The 21,341-nt window shown below is 36.9% G+C and overlaps 1 pseudogene; it reads left to right on the top strand.

The window, feature by feature from the left end:
• Positions 1-15,908: 15,908 nt before the first annotated feature.
• Positions 15,909-17,620, top strand: LOC147638034 (uncharacterized; annotated as a pseudogene).
• The last annotated feature ends 3,721 nt before the right edge of the window (positions 17,621-21,341 follow it).

Genomic DNA, 21,341 nt, shown 5'->3' with positions numbered 1-21,341 from the left:
TGAATGTGATGAGATGTGAATAATATGTGAAAGGATGTGATGTGATGTAAATGGATGTGAATGAGATGTGATGATATGTGAATGGGGGTGATGTGATTTAAATGGATGAGAATGAGATGTGAAGTGATAGATGTGCATGTGAATGAATGGATGGATGTGGATAGATATGCATGTGAATGAATGGATGGATGTGGATGAATGTGATGAGATGTGAATGGATGTGATGAGATATGGTATCATGCTTTCTAAATAAAGAAGATGATTATTTAGTGAAGATGTTAACCCTCTTGCTTAATACTTTATTTTAGTGTTTATGATGATTTTAGATGCATTTATGTTAATGTTTATGCATAAATAATTTTTATATTAAAAGAGGAAGAGCCATCATATTTTTATGTAATCATTCAAAGCATGTCTATGCATAAATATTCTAAATGCCAAAAGAAGGATTTTCATTATATTTTTGTGTATACATTCTTAGTATGTGTATACATAAATGTTTAATTGTCAAAAAGAGAAATTTTTATTATATTTTCATAATTATATTCATGCATGTGTATGCATGATTATTTAGATGACAAAAGAGGTTATGTGAATATATTATTATATTCATGGTATGCTTATGCCTAGACATTTTAACTATTACAAAAGTAGATGTGTGAATATATTTTAATGTGTATATTCATGGTATGTATATACGTGAATATTTTTGTTTATCAAAAGAAGAATTTTCATCATATTTTTAATTATGATTATATATAAATGATTATATTTTTAAATATGATTATACATAAATGTTTTTAGTATTAAAAGAGAATGTTTTGTTATAATGCATATATATTTATGGTATAAAGATGCCTAGGTTTTAAATGGAAAAGACAAGGTTAAGAATATTTTCATGTAAATACTTTAAACAAATTCATGCTTATTTATTTATTGAAGGATAATCTAGAAAAGGTATATCTATGCTTAATTTTCATGAGTATAATTATTTATAGTTTCTTTATATCCAAGTTGGAATAAATTTTCATATTCTTGATGTTTATCAATGTGAATATCATTCTCATTTATGTTATGAAGATAAATGGAGAATTATTTTTATGTTTATTTTCTAGGAAATTATGTTTATTCAATTCCTTGAGAAAGGGAAAGAAATAAGTTCTTATTTTTTATATTAGCTATAAGTATAAATACTTATTTTCAATTTCCTTAAAAATTGAATTTCAAATTAAAAAACTATCCGAAATGTAGCCAAGTTATGGCAAAAATTTTCTTAAATGGAAATAGATTTAATTTAGGAATAAAATCAAGCATTTTGATGCTAGACCATGACCGCCTTAGAAAAAGACGCCTATCCATTCTCGAGTCTTAAATCAAGATAATGACCTTGTGACCATCTCCTTGTCTTCAAACACAAAGAACGGATAGCCGCCTAATTTAGAGAAAATTTTCCCCTAGGAACTCGATCATCCAGAGTCAAGTAGGAAATTCATTCTGAATTGTGGACCACCGAGACACGGGATACGTGTCTACCTTTAGGAAATATGGGTTTGAACGAAAGACCTCGTGAAACCACCCTAGAGATGTTTCTCATAAAATAGCTTTTTGAGAGATGAAAAACAAACTCAAATGGAAAAATCCTACTTGCATAGAAACTCTATTTTTTTTGTAAAGGACCGTCTTACGCCAGAATAGTGGAGGAAGCATTTGGTTTATTGTTTAAATGAGGTCGTGGACCTAAGGAGAGTTTATGTTGCAATAGCCGACGGCGGGGAGTCAGTGAAGGACGTCTCTCATCACAATAAAGCCTACCAGCCTTGGTACGGTTAAAAATGGTGCGCTCTCGGTGTAATGGGCGAGGGATCGACGAAGCAACCTCTGCGTGAAAAGCTAGGACACCTAAGGAGGATCCTTGAGGGTTTGACTAGACAGTGCCGGGCTCGTGATTACCTAGGACACCCAAGTGTAATCGAGGGAGATTTCAAGGAGTTCGAGCAGTGTACTATGTATATATTTAAGTAAACTGGAAACTATGAAACTGGATCTCGTTGGTTGACTATCCGGTCTTCAACGGAGAGTTCGGATGACACTTGATTGGAAAAAAATGGAACTGGATTATTTTTGAGTTATGATTTTTTGTAATCAATGTATTGGTGTGATATTTGGTTATGTTATCATGTTTTGAAAGAGGAGTGTGTGCGTATAAGGTGTGCGTGCGTGGTTGTATTCTAAAGCTAAAGTTAAGAATGACATTTCAATTATGGGTGTGTGAGTGACTGAATATTTCACCAAGTACAGTGGTTGGGCGGTCGGCTAACCCATGGGATTAGATGGGGTTAGGCTTGAATGGTGGAAGTTTTATAAATTAAATAATAAAGGGTAATCTCGATAGGGGTCGTTTAGGATGTGATCAGTAGCTTAGAAACCTGGACAATCTGCTTTAAGAGATCAGATCAACGGGTGTGCCTCACTGAAGGGGGGGAAAAAGCGTTGACCTCAATAATTCAAGTAATAGGACACAATGACTATTAGTGGGGAAAAAAGCGTTGGTTTCTATGAATCAAGTATAAAGATTGTTCCTCCTTCAAGTCGGCATCCGTGTGAAGGATAGCCTGGACTCTTGATCCCGTTAGATAAATTTTTGTTAGAAGATTTTCGTGGAGGAATCGCCCATGCTTTCTGGGCGAGGAAAGTTATTTTCGGGTTTTGAAGAGCCGTCGGACTAGTCCCTTGCATAGACATTCGTTTGGCGAGGCCCCGAGTGGAAAGCTCTGCCCTACGGGTGAGGTTGCTACTTCCACTACTAGCACTCCAGAGTTTGATGCACAGAGAGGGTAGGATCTGACAGCCGGTATCAATGCTTTGTTGAAAGCTTAAGAACTGAAGATGAATTTTGTCAGGAATTTATAAGAAAGGTGCATTCATATGTTGTATTTTCATTCAGATTAAGTTTCATTGTTGAATACTTCTTGTTAATAAATTGGATTGAATAGATGGGTGCCCCGTACTTATCTGGTATCCCCGACCTTACCCAAAGTTAGGATATGACCGCCTTTTTTTTTGAGCATATCCTCTCCCCGTACTTATCTGGTATCCCCGACCTTACCCAAAGCTAGGATATGACCGCCTTTTCTTTTGAGCATATCCTCTCCTCCGCCACGAGGACTTGATCGAGCAGGGTGAGTCTCGCTAGTCATTTCCAAGAGCTTCCAGACCCAGTTTGAGAGAAGACAACATATGTGGTTCTCAGGGCAACATATCCACGCCTGTTGCATAGTAGAAATATTTTTATTATAAAAGTGTTATTTCCATTAAAATTAAATTCTATGCATAGAAAGATGCATATTGGTTATTTTTCTAATTATAAAAGTGTTACTTTCATCAATATTGATTTTTATGCATAAAAGATTTTTTTTTATAAAAGTGTTACTTTCATCAATATTGATTTTTATGCACAAATAGATGCATAAAAGAAATTTTTATTATAAAAGTGTTACTTTCATCAATATTGATTTTTATGCATAAATAGATGCATAAAAGAATTTTTTTAATATAAAAGTGTTACTTTCATCAATATTGATTTTTATGTATAAATAGATGCATAAAAGATTTTTTTTATTATAAAAGTGTTACTTTCATCAATATTGATTTTTATGCATAAATAGATGCATAAAAGACCTTTTTATTATTATAAAAGTGTTACTTTCATCAATATTGATTTTTATGCATAAATAGATGCATAAAAGACCTTTTTATTATTATAAAAGTGTTACTTTCATCAATATTGATTTTTATGCATAAATAGATGCATAAAAGAATTCTTTTATTATAAAAGTGTTACTTTCATCAATATTGATTTTTATGCATAAATAGATGCATAAAAAAAATTTATTATAAAATTGTTACTTTCATCAATATTGATTTTTATGCATAAATAGATGCATAAAAGAATTCTTTTATTATAAAAGTGTTACTTTCATCAAAATGGATTTTTATGCATAAATAGATGCATAAAAGATTTTTTTTATTATAAAAGTGTTAGTTTCATCAAAATTGATTTTTATGCATAAATAAATGCATAAAAGGATTTTCTTTTATATAAAAGTGTTATTTCCATAGAAGTTGGATTTTATGCATAAATAGATGCATACAAAAAAAAATTTAATATCAAAATGAGAGTTCTCTTTAATCATTGTTGAAATCCCATGAATATTGGTAAATGAAGAAGTAAATACTCTGTGAAGGAAGATTCTACTGTTTCATATTCTCTAGGATGGTAATGAGAAAATTCAGAAGATCTGTCGAAGTCAAAATTTTAGATAAATGATTAATTTATTCCTCATAGGAATACGTGTTTAGTTTTGAATTCAGTTAAGCAGCAAAATACTCAATGAATGAAATTCAGTAAAGTAGTAATTGAAATATTACCCTTCGAGAAAGATAGTTCAGGGAGAACCTTTCCAGACTCGAACCCTGAATCAGACTATGACCACAACTTAATCTCCTTCGTCAGTTTCAAGAAAAGACGGTGTGACCAGTTCAGGAAAATTCAATCAAATCACCCACCGAAGCTGAAAGTAAATTGAGCCTTTGATTTTGATCTGAGGATCAAGATTACAGAATTCAAGGAATTCTGCTTGGGAATCCAGACCTGTGATCTAGAAGTCTTAGGATACGGAATTAAGATATACTCATTGTATTCAAAAGAAAATCAAAACTAAAAACTTGCATAGAAACCCTATTTTCTTAAAGGACTATCTTACGCCAGAATGCTGGAGGGAGCATTTGGTATATTTGTTTTTCTAAGGGAAGTTCGGTTGCAACAGCTGGCGGGAGTGTTCAAAGGACGGCTCACGTGGCAAAAACTTGCCCCCAGGTCTTGACCAGCCTGGGTATGGTGAAAAATGGTGTGCTTCCGGTACGATGGGCGAGGGCCGACGAAGCGATCCCTGAGAGTGAAGTGCCAGGACACCTAAGGAGGATCGTGGAGGGTTCTGACTAGGCAATGCACGGGATCGCGGTGCTTAGGACACCCATGCGTATGTCGTGGAAGATATATATATGTATGATGACGAGAAAATTATTATAATCTATTACTGGAGGGTTCTGACTAGGCGATGCACGGGCTCACGGTGCTTTAGGACACCCATGCGTATGTCGTGGAAGATATATATATGTATGATGACGAGAAAATTATTGTAATCTATTACTGGATCTCGTTGCTGACCTGCTGGTCTCAACAGAGTCCAGAGTGATACTATTTTGTGAGAAACAAGGATTGAATGGAAATTTTGAGTTATGACATCTGTAACCTTGTCAATGGATTGTTTTAAATGTTAAAGTTTAAAGAGGAGTGTGTGCGTATATGTATTCTAAAAAGCAAAAGTCAAGAAAGGCATTCAATTATGGGTGGGTGAGTACTTGTCTGGTTCTACCAATTCCACCAGTGGTTGGGCGGTGGCTAACCCATGGGCCGGATGGGGTTAGGCTAGAATCAGTAGAGTTTTAATAATAAAATTGATCAATAGGAATACGCTTAGAACTCGAGTAGTTAATCAAAAGCCTGAAGACTTCTCTGATGAATAGATCAACGGCTGTGCCTGATTCAATTAGGAAAAAAGCATTGATTCCTTCAAGTTAAGTCTGTAATAGTTTCCCTTCTATCTGATTTAATTAGATGAAGGTTAGTTCAGTATCTTGACCTCGTTCATGTGGAAGAGAAGAGAAGAAGGAGGTTCATCCTTCATGGATGCATAACCAAAAAGAAAGATTATCTTCATTCTAAACATGAGTATTAATCATAAATCATTACCATAGGCATGAAAGAGCATATAAACCAACTCCACATGGTTTAAGAAAAGAACCATGGATTAGAGAGCTTTCAAAACATATGGAAGAGAAAAGAAGAACTCCTAATGCTTAAGAAAGAGATTAAACATCTAGTTAATGCATAAAACAAGACTTCAAGAAGAGAATCATGCATCTTCATGCTTTCAAGGCATGTAGAGGAGAAGAAGATAGTATAAGCATCATTTTTTAGGCTTACCCTTGGTGTAAGCTTGGTTCTTGAGCTTGTAAGGAGATGTGTAGCCCTCAAGGAAGAGGCTTGTCCACCAAGAGAAGAGGGTAGTCTTCAAGAGAAGATCTTCAAGAGAAGAAGAGGTCTTCAAGAAGAAGAAGCTTGCCTTCAAGAGAGGGTTCACCTTTAAGAGAAGAGGCTAGACCACCATGGAGAGGATTAGGCTTCAAGAGAAGAGAGCCATGGCCACCATGGAGAGTATTAAGGCAAGATAGAAGGGTTTAGTGAAGCACCAAAGCTTCAAAATGGAGAGGCAAGGACAACTAGGATCTAGAGACTTCCAGCTTCAGTTTGGGCCAATTTGGACAAGATTTAGACTAGTTATGTCCACTTTTTGATCTAGTTTGGAGATCTAGTTTGGAAGAGGAGAGATGAGAGATGAAATATCCCATGCTTTTGGAGTATTTTTGAATAAAAAAAATGGGGGTTTTATGGGACTTCTAGGTGCCTTCTTGAAGCTTGATTCCCACTCCATATAGGTGTCAAAAGGCTCCCCCCAAGTCTTCTTTACATATCAGAAGCTCATGACTGCAATAACTTCACCTTATGTGAGTATTTCTTTAATATTTTGTTGTGGATAATTCCAAATTTTCCCATATTTTTTAAATCCTAATTTCCAACCTTATTGGATAAGGATATCATATTTTTCAATTCAAAATAATTTAATAAGGCTTAGAACTTTGAACTAGGGGTCTCCTTGGTCCACCCACCGTCCAAATCTAATGCAGCTTAGAAATTTCAGACTAAAATTCTGTTTCAGGGGATCACTTCCTATTGGCTGGAGGAAAATACTTATCCAAAAATATTTCAAAATTTTATTACCTCTCTCTAAAGTATTTTCTCTCTCCAAGATAAAAATAAGGGAAAAGAGTGCCTTTTTGCATTCTGAACAGGGGATGATCACTGGGGACTGAAAGGAGAACTTACACATCTTTAGGAGTTGGGGAGGAATCTTACATCCTCTCCCACTTGAAAAACGTGAGATGCCCTCATCTCGCCAACTGGGGGTAATCCTTTACCAGTTCATCTTCTTTTTCCCAAAATGGCGTCTTAAGAACTTCTTTTGGGTCGTACTCGAATGAAGACCATATCTGATTCTTCAAACACTCTATCCGTTCTCTTCTTATCAGCATACTGCTTCTGTCTATCCTGGGCTGCCTGAATATCCTTACACGGATTGACTACATCTACTGCTTCATATCATCTAGCATCTATCTAGACATCTCGACCTTGATCAATGGGTCAGACCAAGTTAATGGTGTAAGGAAATCTTGTCCATATAGATCTTTGAAAGGACTCATCCCGATACTCTGGTGATAAGAGGAATTATAGGCAAATTCAACTAGATGCAAGTAGCTTAACCACTTCCTGGGTTCTCTGCCACAGCATGACCGAAGGATATCTTCTATCACTTGGTTCACTCTTTCTGTCTGGCCATCTGTCTTGGGGTGATAGGTTGTACAGAGATCTAGGAAAGTTCCCACTGCTTCGAAGAATGCAGTCCAGAACCTTGACGTAAACTTAGGATCTCGATCGCTCACTATCCTTATGGGTAATCCATGCAACCTGAAAATCTCTTTGAGGAAGACTCTAGCAACATCTACTGCAGTGTACATTTCTTTTACTGGAATGAGATGGGCAACCTTGGTTAGTCTTTCAACTACCACAAAAATGGAGTTGTAACCTGATTGCACTAATGGTAGTCCAATAACAAAATCCATACTGACACATTTCCACTTCATCTGTGGAATATCTAAGGGATGCAACTTTCCTGGCATCTTAACTCTCTTTGCCTTGACTCTTTGACATACTAAACACTGACGCACATGATTACAGACATGTAGGCCTTTATGAAACCTAGATGTCCAGCTATCAGGCTATCATCGGATTCTCTCAGAATTTTACCCTTTGTTCTCTCATCATTGGGAATGCATAGCCGATTATTGTAATACATGCACCCATCGTCCAATCTGTACCCATGAGCTTGACTCATCTCCTGAGGCGTCTTGCTTTCCTGCATAAGTAGGGTAGCAATAGGGGCAAAGAAATTGTCCTGCATGATCTTCTCTCTTGCTTCACTGACCAATGGATTTGAGACCAATGTTACTATAAGCAAGGAGGCTTTCCTACTGAGTGCATCTGCTACCACATTTTCCTTACATGGCCAGTACTTAATCTCAAAATCAAATTCTTGCAAGGTCTGCATCAACCGGTCTGCATCAACCTTCTTTGTTGCATGTTGAGATCCTTCAGGTGAAGATCCACTTCAAACTTTGATGATCTGTCATTAAGGTGAATCTCTGTCCCAAGAGATAATGTCCACACAGCTTTAGAGCATAAACTAGTGAGAGCATAAACTAGTGAGAGTAACTCCAATTCATGGACAGCATAGTTTCTCTCATGCGTTATGAGCTTTCTAGATTCATAGGCTACTGCATGACCTTCTTGCATGAGTACACCTCCTAAGGCAAAGCCACTAGCATCTGTTACTACTTCAAAGGGTATGGAAAAATCTGGCAATTTAAGAGTTCCCCAACATTCTTGACATAAAACAATCATTTCAAAACAAATTTCACATACAAATACAGTTCCAACAATATTTCCATCTTTTCTCATCACTCTACATCCTTTCACATTAGTCCCCATCTTTTCTCATCTTCCCACAATTTTTTTTCCTTCATCGATCCCTATCACATCACATCATTTCCACATCAATTCACATCCAATCGCATCATCCACACATCAATCCACATCATAAATACATCAATCCACATTACCCACACATCAATCCACATTATCCACACATCAATCCACATCATCCATACATCCATTCACATCAATCCACATTACCCACACATCAATCCACATCATCCAAACATCCATCCACATCATCCACATCAATCCACATTATCCACTCATCCATCCATATCAATCCACATTACCCACACATCCATCCACATCTTCCATACATCCATCCACATCAATCCATACGTCAATCCACATCATCCATACATCCATCCACATTAATCCACATTATCCACACATCCATCCACATCAATCCATACATCAATCCACATCATTCATACATCCATCCACATCATCCACACCAATCCACATCATCCATACATCCATCCACATCATCCATACATCCATCCACATCAATCCACATTATCCACACATCCATCCACATCTTCCATACATCCATCCACATCAATCCACATTACCTACACATCAATCCACATTATCCACACATCAATCCACATCATCCATACATCTATTCACGTCAATCCTCCACATTACCCACACATCAATCCACATCATCCATACATCCATCCACATCATCCACATAAATCCACATTATCCACTCATCTGTCCACATCAATCCATATTACCCACACATCCATCCACATCTTCCATACATCCATCCACATCAATCCATACGTCAATCCACATCATCCATACATCCATCCACATCAATCCACATTACCCACACATCAATCCACACCATCCATACATCCATCCACATCAATCCACATTCATTTCATAAGTATTGCCATTCTCATCTAATCACATATTTTTCTATCTCATCACCTATTTCCTCATTTATACTCATCAGATCATATCTACTTGCATCTACCCATACATCTCATCACTTCACATACATTAACATCTATCCAGTTTACATCGCATCTTATCACATCCATTTCACATCACATCTCATTCAATCACATCCCGATTCACATGCTAACACATTCATTCACGTCCCTTATCGTTCATTCACATCCCGATTCACATGTTATCACATTCATTCACATCCTATATCATTCATTTACATCCTGATTCACATAACATCACATCTCATCTATTCATTCACATTTATCTGATTCGTATCACATATCATCATATCTATTTACCTTTCATTCTCATCACTTCTATTCTTATCACATCCATCCATCCATTCTTTCCCATCTATCTGATTTGCATTACATCTCATCACATCTATTCACCTCGCATTCTCCTCACTCCTATTCTCATCACATCCATCCATCCATTCATTCCCATCTATCTGATTTAAGGATGCAACACAAAGATGGAAGCAAGAAAACAAGAGACTTGACATTCTTATTTAGGGCTCTTGTAGAGAGTTCCAAGTTGTAGGTGAGTGTGGGAGTAGGCTTGAGAATAATCCCACATGGGAAGTTTTGGGAGTTTTAGGAGTTTTAGTATAAATAGTGGCTCATTTGAGAGCTCACACACACTTCGGGCTAAGTTCATGCAAGAGCTCCTTTGAGAGAGCTACTCTCCCTCTTCTCCATAGAGGTGAAGACTCTTCTCTCACCCCATCTACATCTTTGTATGAGGTAAATCTCTTCATTGAATCAATAGCAATGTCATGAGTCTTTCTCATCCTCTTCTCTAATCATTTTACTCTTATGCATGCTTTTAGTATTTTGTTTTTGTGTATGTGGGCTGATTTGAAGCTTTCATGGAAGCTTGATGCTTGAGTGTGTGCATGCTTGTAGGAAGATAGGAGTGGAGTGAGATCTTTCTCTTTGCTTGTGTGCATAGTGATTGTATTCCTCTTGCTTGTATCTGTGAATGAATGGGTGTGTAGGAATGAGGGCAAGTTGAGCTTGTGTGTATGCTTAATCTAGTGTCATGTGATGGTAGCCATAGGCATCTCTTCTTTAGAGGATAAGCTTTCGTGCACCTAACCGGGTTGAGTCCCTAGCGCGAAAGGAGTGCTTGCATTCCATTGGAGCTAGGCATTACCTCTCCTTGACTATATCGCATCGTAGGGAGATCAAGGTCTTTCCACCTCTGTAAGGAAGAAGGGAGCTGGAGAAGAAGTTGAGCTGGTTCTTAAAGTATCCATCAAATGTGGTAAAGTAAAGGTTTGCCCCACTCTTAATTTCTCTAAAAACCTGCTAAACATGGCATCTATATCCTCATGTGTATGTCCGATCATTAGAAATCCCAACTGTACAGTTTTGAAAGCACCCCGTGTAACAAGCAATGACAAATAGGCAAATAAGTACCGATTTTTATTTTCTCCAGCACAATTATCTAGTTGTAGCAACAACAAGTTTTCTGGCAACTTGTGAAACGAGGAAACCCAATTCATTGTGTCTCCCTAATTTATACATGGTTCAACAATAGGATCTTTACCATCACTCATATTGTGGTTGTCTAAAGCTGTCCTTGAATTTAAAGCATGTAGAAGTGAAACATTGCTCCTTGGAAGCCCATTTGTTACTAGATCACCAAGAGGATGCTTATCCATCCTCTCTAAGTTATGTAAACAACTTGCGATTGAGCCAATTGTTAGATTGGGATCATATGGCCATAACCATTCAAAATAAAGTGTCCATAATGACCTTCTGCATGTCCATGAGTGATCATACCAATCAATGCAATTGGTAAATTATATCCCGAATCCACACCCTTGGGAAGGACCCTAGTCTGGGAATAGTTGTTTTCTTTTGATCCATCTTGTCATGGATGATGCATACATACTTTTGTGGTTGGGTTTCTGAAAATATGCGCCATGCATAGTATAAGCTCCTGCAACTTTGTTGTTGTTGCATGTGAATATCTCTTTCACTGAGAAGCCTTGCTCTTTCTTCTAGACTAGGTTTGGCTTCTAGTTTTGCCTTGAGACCACTACACAAGGTGCACTTGGAGAACTCACTTGCCTTTGTTAGGGACACTTGTGGGTACTCTTTATTCCAAATTCTACTAAACGATGACTTTGATAGCCTCTTCTCATGTCCCAAACTACTCAAGTGTTGCGTTGATTTCATTTAAAATGTCAACTTGCTTGAATATTGATGGAATCGACAACCTGGTTTCCCTTGAGCCATCTAGCATTGTTCTACTTTTGTGTGGCGCAAGCTCGGAGTTCATGTTCACAAATTCATCAAGTAGTGCTCTTGCCTCACTAGTATGTTGTTGTAGGCCTTAGATTCTTGACTATCTACTGCTTCTGCTCTCTACTGGCATGTACCAGCTTTTCACTACACCCAATCTTCTTGCCCGTATCAGTTTCAATATCTTCTCCCCCATATCAGTTTCAACATCACCATTGAGCACTAAGAAGTGCAACCCAAATCTGTATCAAGTTTTTTCTCTTCAACCATTCCTGATTTTTTGAGTTCTTGCATACTTTTATTTTCTACTCTATGTCAATGTGTATGATCTGAATTTTAATTGACATGTTCAAAACTTTAAATCTAATCATAGATAATGATTTAATATGAGACAAAAATATGTGTACCTTGTTGTATCGTTGAATTTGATAATGGATGCGGTGATGTCCAAGTGCTAGTTGTCAATGACAAGATGGGAAAGTAGGTTTGTATTACATAAGCGACATGGACGTTCTAAAGTGAAGAGAAAAAGTGATTGACGTTGGATTGCTAGCCATGCTAGACACCTCAATATGAGCAACAAGGCAAATATCTCGCTACATTGTCCATTTCAGACAAATAACTACACGAGTTTTCTTCAAAAAAGTTCATTTCTTTTGGGGTCTCCATGTTTTGTACAACAACAAGAATACATTGAAACTTGATGATAGCTACTACAATGTGTTCAACAATCAAGATGATAATCAAGATAATAATTGAGAGAATAATCTAAGTGTGTGATCTTGTGAGTACACAAAATGAACATGCTTAAAAAGAAGCTTAATACCTCATGCAACCAATACACCGCCATGACACTAGCACATTTTGTTACTACTCCCTTTTGCAATTGAATGTAAATGGTCTTTGTAAATGGTCTCTATTATAATAAAATATAAAGTGTCTTTGTAATCTGGCCATGTTCGGGAGCGTGCTATTCAATTGTGTGCCTTTTGCAAGGCATTGAACATATTTTAACACAAAAAAATAAATTCATTTTCATTTACAATGTTTTATTATAATGGAGTCGTAGATGGAGTGCATCCTACTCTAAGGAGACTCCTTTTATGTGCATCATACTTTAAGGGGACTCTTTAGTAGAATAAGCTTCATCAAAATGAAATCTTTTAACCGTAATTTTGACAAAGTGCATCCTACTCCAAGGAGACTCTTTCTATCTTTAATAATGTTAATCTGTATACCGATTGTATATATAAGTATACCTTCACCACCTCAATTTATAAAATCTTGTTCATTACAATGAACCTTTAAAATTGGAGAGTGCATCCTACTCTAAGGGGACTCTCAATATACAATCTCTTGTATCCATGTTTGTAATTGGGGGTCTAGATCAATCAAATGGTATATCTTGGTTTCCTATGGACTGTAGAATGGCCAAGTGGTGGATCTAAAAATCTTTAAATCCTCCTCAATGTGTTGTAGCTCCACATGGTAGAGCTAGCTCAAAATTCTAGCTCTACCATGTGGTGGAGCTAGAACCCCTTAAAATCAAAATTACACCCCCATGATACTAGCACATTTTGTTACTCCCTTTTATAATTGAATGTAAATAGTCTTTGTAAATGGTCTCTATTATAACGAAATATAGAGGGTCTTTGTAATTTGGCCATCTTTGGGAGCATACTGTTCAATTGTGTATCTTTGCAATGCATTGAGCAATTTTTAACACAATAAATAAATTCATAGATGGAGTGCATCCTAGTCTAAGGAGACTCCTCTTATGCATCTACAAAGTGCATCCTACTTTTATCCTTTTATCTTTTGGTTGTTAATGCAAAAGTTTTATTATTTCTTTAGTAGAATAAGCTTCATCAAAATGAAATCTTATAATCGTAATTTTGACAAAGTGCATCCTACTCCAAGGAGACTCTTTCTATCCTTAATAATGTTAATTTGTAGTGGTTGTGTATATAAGGATACTTTCACCATGTCAATTTTTAAAATTCTTGTTCATTTAGTCTTGTTCATTACAATGAAGTCTTAAATTGAAGAGTGCATCCTACTCTAAGGGACTCTCAATATACAATCTCTTGTACCATTGTTTTTAATTGGGGGTCTAGATGCATTAAATTTTTCAATGTGGGAATGGGATTTTTTCCACTTTACCTAATACGGTCTTAGTACTCTATGATTAAAGGGACATTTCTTTGTGAAATGCCACTTTTTCAATGTTGATCATCATCACAGTACTGAAGGAGAGTTGATGCTGGCTTTGAGAACTCAAAATGAGTAAGTAATTACACTCATTCATGTTCTCTTTGATGGGTCAAAATGAAGTGGATGGTTTGTCATTTTGTTTCATTTTGCTATTTATGTAGAATTGGGAGAACTACCATATGCACAAATTTTGGTCAAGAAATTTTTCTTTTCCAAAAGTTGGCTATTGATAGTAAAGAGTCTTTGCTCAAGGATTTTCCAAAAGAGTAGCTTCATTGGATTGAAGTGGAGTTGGCCTGCGCGAGAGGAAAGCAGCCAAGGGCACATGGTATAATGCTCCAACAGTTTTACTTGCTATGCTTGTTTGGAAGGTAAAAATATAAGGACTTTTGTTACTAAATTTTTTCCTCTTTGACACTATGAGACCGTAGAATTATGAAGTGGGACCTTTTTGCACTACATAGGAGGAGTTTGATGCATCTCTAGCCAAGAGATAAGACATTTATGATCCCTCTCTATCAATGTGGGAAAAGGAGAGCATAGCTCGAGGTAAAAATGAGAGGATCTACAAGGAGAAAGTATGTAATTATAATATGGCATGAGTGGAAGCCTAAAAATTAACAAAATTAATCGTGGTTGTAACCTTTTATATGAAGATACTATCTATTTTAAATCTTGCGAATGGTCAAGGGTTTTTTTCTCTTCTTTACAATTACAATTGGGTGAAAGAAAAGGACATGGTTGGGTTGACAAAGGATAAAGTTCACGCATTGGCTACAGCAAAAATCTACTAACAGGTAGATTATTCATTTACAATTGGGTGAAAGAAAAGGACATGGTTGGGTTGACAAAGGATAAAGTTCATGCATTGGCTACAGCAAAAATCTACTAACAGGTAGATTATTTATTTACAAGTATTCGTATATGTATGTGTGTCCATATGTATGCTTCTTGTATTCGTTTCAAACGTTGTCATTATGTTGGAATTGTAGGAAGAGGGATATACTCCGCTCTATGCTCACATGCCGGTTGGATGACCCTTCATGTATTTGAGTGCGCAAAAGTTTAGAATGTACTTGAGGAAATAATGGTATTGGGGAAATATTTTGAAACAATGCCTCAAAATGAAAAGGAAAATTGGTAGAGGAGCTGCCAGAGGGCTTTAAAACATGGTTCTCTAACCAAAGAAGAGATGATCTTGACAATGCTTTTTCTGAGTTATGGGGCCACATCAATACCAAAGAATCAAATGAGAAGATTCCAGAGCTTTCAGAGTCTTCCAAGAGAATATTTTATAGGTATTCATACTACATTGTCTCATTCTTTATCATTATGTGCCTTGAATTAGAGAACCTAAGTTGCATGTGACATACTAATAATAAGTTGAAAGTTAATGATTATTGCACTTTAATAGATGGATTGTGAAGCTTCATGATGAGCATGCAATTGAGGAGACTCCAGCATTTGTGGATGAGTGGATAGATCTCTCTGGACATGGATCCATGTTTCCTCTTTGGAATAAGAAGTGTGGCCTTAGTGAATGGGAGGTGCATTACTGTCCGTGGTGGTGGCCGGACTAGCCCATTGGAGAGTTTCTAAGGCATGAGGGAGATCATTACTACAAGGGTATTCTTTTGCTAACTTTCCCTATCCAAACTGTTTCTATTATTTTACTATGTTATCTTCTACATGAAAACAAATATTCATTTATTATAGAGCATACACATGAGAGGCCAATTGGTGAAATGGAGGAGGTTGGTTCAGCTTCCAAGAAAGCCATATCTTCCCAAAAGAAAGCCATATCTTCCCAAAAGAAAGCCATTTCTTCTCAAAAGAAAGCAGCTAATATTGTAGAGCCCTCCTACTCAACCACGTCTTCGATAAATAAATGGTTAAAGTGCATTGCAAAGCAATCCTCCAAAGAAAGCAAGCAAGCAATCCTCCAAGAGGACTAAGGAAGACAAGGAACCTTCACAACCTACAGCTATAGGCTAAAATAATATGTGTGTTTAAGTATATTTCTCAAAGTACTATTAAACACATTAATATTTTATGAATAGATGGCAAGCTTGCAAACTGTGACATTTTCATTGTGGCCACACCTTGCTTAGTGTCTTGAAGGTCTCTCCACGTGAGGAGCCAAGGTAGGGGATGAACTTTCATGAAATCTTCATGTACAGGATACATGTTGAGAATTAGTTCTTACACATCATTGTTAGCAGGATTGTGCACTTCTTGCACAAGGTGGATCTCAAAGGAAAGTTTCTAGACGGTGAGGAGAGAACATCAGTCGTGTCTCTTTTCTTTGCGTACTTCCTAATGGGTTGTTTGGTTGAAAAAATTTCTATGGAAGGGGTACATAATTAATTTATTTTAGATCGATATAAGCTTGGAATTTGTATTTCTTTTGACAAAAAAGATATGTAATAATTTATAGGTGCCTACATGGAATGAGTTCTCTTAAAAAGTAAACAAAAGGGTGGCTGTATTAGCCTCTTTGCTTGTGGCCAACAATGGATGGTATATTACCTTGTGCTCTACAGATCATTTTGGCATTGTTTGTGGTCATGCCAATATGGCAGGTTATAAGTTAAAGCATACAATTCTCATTTTGATTTCGCAAGGGTATTAGCCTCTTTGCTTGTGGCCAACAATGGATGGTATATTACCTTGTGCTCTACAGATCATTTTGGCATTGTTTGTGGTCATGCCACTATGGCAGGTTATAAGTTAAAGCATACAATTCTCATTTTGATTTCGCAAGGGTATGTGCACAAAAGCACACATGAGCGGGTATGTTCAAAACCCTATGCATTCATTTTAATTGTTTGTGCACATTGGAACCACCTTTTACAACTATAATATGCCAAAAAGGGGTTGTAGGTTTCCAGAAGTCCTTCTCTTGGGCATGTTTTATTAAAAGGGAAATCGGCCTGTGTACGATAGGTAGGAGGGGGAGACCATAGACAAGAAGGCCTTCGATGCCCAATTAGGGTTTCTAGTGGATTGAGATGATGGCAAGCTAGTCGGTCAGGGTGCATTATGAGGTGCTGCTTCTGCAGAGAGGAGCCTAGACTTCTACAGGTGTGTATAAGACATAAAAGTACATGTGCAGTATGATGTGGAATGTCTTATTGACTTTGCTATGACATAATCAATTAATGTGATAAATGAATGATGGTGGAATGTCTCAATGTTTAGGTGGCTGGTGTTGACTTTCACACTGGAGTAGACTGCAGTGATTGATATTTTTGCAGGCTGCTGCGGTGGTGGACTTGGAGTCATATGTGCTGAGCTACATTGGCACTGCTTGTGTATTGACAGTAATACACAAGTTTATGAGTGCCATCTTAGGTGGTTTGGGGATATAGAGTTATCTCCTTTAGTAGGACCTGACATAGCGAGACAAGATGACACAGATTGGGACCAATATGACCCAAGGTCACAATGTCCTTGATTTTGATAGTTTTTTTTGGGGCATTGACTATTGGTGGACTTTTTTTATACCTGACTATGGGATTGGTGGAATTTTTTGTACCCACATGCACTATGTCACTATTGTTCTCAGTGCAGAATTTTTTCTAGGGATTTGATTGCTCCAACAAAGTTTGGATTGTTGAAGGCATGTTATTGTATGGTTGGTACATGATTGTTTTGTTTGGTATATGGTATTTCCTTAACTGTGTGTGCATGCATATACTTGTGCAAAACAATCATAAAGAAATCAAACAATATATTGATATAAAGGAGGAATTGAATCTTTTAGTATAAAAGTGTTAAGACTATTTTGACTTTATCTAATTTTGCGTCGTAAAGTGTAATGTGTAATTACATATGTTACAATGTGTTGGCTTCTTTTGAATTCATAATTTTCATGGAAAAGTTTTCTTATGTTTGATTGAGGATGCTCTACATTGAACCCATGCTTCTTCTTTTTTGACATTCCATGGCATCCCCTTCTCTTCAAGAGTTAACATTCTTGAAAACAATAGAGATGGCTATAACAGAGATATTTAAAAAGATAACTGTTGCTCAAGCTAGAAATGACAGTAAAGAGGAATTATACAAAGTAAGGAGGTGCACCTTTCATGGCATGGAGCTCTTGTCAAACTTGGTGCAGTCCAGGGGAGTTCCAAAGCTAGCAGACATTGACACGCTGGAGATGGTACTCCCTCAAGTCATTGGATATTGGAGGACCTTTGAGACCATATCTGAAGAAGATGAGCAGATGTTTCGCAATCTAGTGTGTGAGATTATGGCTTGCTAGCCATAGCAGTGATTTGAATGGTATTTTTTAATATTGGTGGGCTATTTGAAAGGATCCATTATGCTATGCTACATTATGATAATGTTATGTTATTGACTGAACTGTGTTTATGTTGTTGTGTTCTTGACTCCTTCTATTGAAACCAAGGGTTTTTTTTGTTATTAACTCCATTATGGTGTAAAGGCTCTGTATGGTTAGAAACCTTTGGTAGGACTATATCTCTCTAGCTCCTATCTAAATTTATCTCTCTTCTCTCACTCTCTTTCTCTCTCAAACTATCTTTCTCTCTCTTTCACTCACTCTCTCTCTCTCTCTCTCTCTCTCTCTCTCTCTCTCTCTCTCTCTCTCTCTCTCTCTCTCTCTCTCTCTCTCTCTCTCTCTCTCCAAGAATATCTCTCTCCCCATAGCTATTCTTAATTCATGGCATGCTGACTTTATGTATATTCCTTAGAAAAAGTTGCTTGTGCTTAAACTTTAGGGATTGACAAGGTTATCGACTAGGTGAGAGAATGCTTAACCTAAGAATAATGAGTGATAAAAGAAAGTTGAAACTAATTGAATGTCTTTTTTTGCTTTTTCTATCTCTCTTAAACTATTTTTCTCTCTCTGGCTCTCTCCCTCCAAAAATGTCTCTCTCTTCCTCTCTCCTTTGAAAGGAGGGACAATTGATTATATCATGGCCATGTGTTGAAAAAGCTCTATATTTTTATTGATTTGTTTGAAAAAGCTCTAAATGAAAAGCTCCCTAAATAATTACACTCATCATTGAGAAAGCAGCTGCAAAGGGAGATTTGATAAAGGAAGATCCAAAACAGGGAGATGGGACGGAGGGAGAGCCTCCAGGGGTGGCCATGTATAAAGGTGGGAATTGTCATGAGAATTCTTCCACCTTTTCTTAGTTTTTCTATTGTATTGTATATGTTTCATACATGTAGAGTTTATTGTAATTTTTTATTTGTTTCACTAGGTAAAAGTATGTGAGAAAACGCTGTTGTTGGTGCCATAAAGCAAGGGATAGAACCCAAAAAGAAAAGTGATGTACGGTCCTTGTACAAGAGCAAGAAGAGAAAAGATAATAAGGGTATGATGCACATTATGAGGCTTTTACATGCAGTACTTCAATTGCAGTCCTGATGTAATTGACCTTGTTGTAATTAACCCTACAAAGACAAGGATAAGGAAGACACACAAACTCTTGAAGATGCTCTAGAGGACTTTCATGATATTACAGAGGCAGTTTTGAACTCTGTGGTGGAAGACATCGAAAAAGATATGGAAGACAACCTGGACGTGCCTAGAAAACACATCCCACAAGATCGGAGCAAGGGCAGCCAGGGTACAGGGAAGAACAACACATGTAAATCTCGCAAAGGTGGCATATATTATTTCCTTTTTTCAACTTTTGTAGCTACTGGCTCTAAGGGAGATGACATGCCAGATAACACTATACTAGGTAGCCTTCTCCCAGTTGGTTTGAAGAAAAAGGAATTTTCTCTCAAGAAGACTTCTAATGTTCCTGTAAATGAGCCTAGTAAATGTCCCACTCCCAATCATAGGACAAGATCCTCTATGAAGTGAGAATAGTGTATCTATCCTAGTCTTCTAATGTTCCTGTAAATGAGCATAGTAAATGTTCCACGGGCCAATTGTAGGACAACATCCTCTATAACATGAGAACATTATTGTATCTATGCTGGTCTTCTTACTTTTTGTATGACATGAAATGCTAAAATCATTTTATCTACACTCTCCTTTTCTTGTTTTTTGTTATTAATTCATGTATTTAGATTTGTATATGTCATTGTTACTTAAAGGTGATACTCCAAATGTCCTGTGCCTCAAAATAAGTTTCTTATATTTGATATGAATGGAATTTTGGTAAAGAGATTGTGGAAGGACGCTCTTACAATGACCCAAGGGGGTGACCTTCATAGATTGGGCAACCATGTTGTCTCTTTGCGGCATGGTTTGATGCAATTCTTGAAATCTTTTGGGACCCGCTTTGAGGTTGCTATGTGGAGTAGCATGAACTTGAATAATGCGGAGCCCTTGATGATCTCTTTGATAGAAAGGTAATTGGCTTGGGAGGGTGGACTGTGCTTCAACTTCAAGTTCAACTTTTCACATGATGAATGCTATACAATGAAGAAATACCACCATTCGACATGACCAAAGGACATGTGCTAGAGCTAAAGCCCTTTAATTCATTGGTTTTGCATGGGATTGACTTTGATCCCATGCACACTATGTTGATTGATGACACTCCTCTAAAGGTAGTATGGAATCCAAATGGTACTAACATAACTCCTTTGTCCTATATGAAGGAGATCCCAATGATAAGGAGTTTTCTAAGTCCTTATTACTACCATACTTGTAGATTGCAGAGGTACCGTTCCTGAGTTTACTTTAAGGTACCCATATGAAGGCCACATCATCAAGTCTATTATGCTGATGTGGTGAGGATCCTCTTACACTTTTCCTTAAAGGTGTTTCTACAGATTATGTTAAAATGGATTATAGTGATGCTCTCATGAGGATCGTGGTGAGGATCCTTTTACACATTTCCTTGAAGGTATTTCTGCAGATTATGCTAAAATGGATGATAGTGATGCTCTCATGAGATTTCTATGTGCAAATCCAAAGCCTACAAGTTGTGAGGCTTTCCAATAGCAAAGAATCAAAGAGCTACCATATGGCATGTTGCAAAAAATGCGTGCACAAAACCCACATGTTAAACATTATCCACCATTATCTAGGCCTTGAAGGCATCTTGTGTAAACAGCTTGGTTGTATGATGCCAAATGTTGTTACCTTTGTAAATGACCTTGTAATTGTAGACTGATACTTTTGGCTAATCTAGCAGCCAATGATCTTAACTTTTTACATGACCTTCTTGTAAATAAGCCATTAC

This window comes from Cibotium barometz, chromosome 5 (genome assembly GCF_041138505.1).
Source record: "Cibotium barometz isolate CiBa-2024 chromosome 5, ASM4113850v1, whole genome shotgun sequence".
Lineage (NCBI taxonomy): Eukaryota > Viridiplantae > Streptophyta > Polypodiopsida > Cyatheales > Cibotiaceae > Cibotium > Cibotium barometz.
The sequence above is the reverse complement of the archived record's forward strand: the minus strand, read 5'-3'. Positions and strand labels throughout refer to the sequence as shown.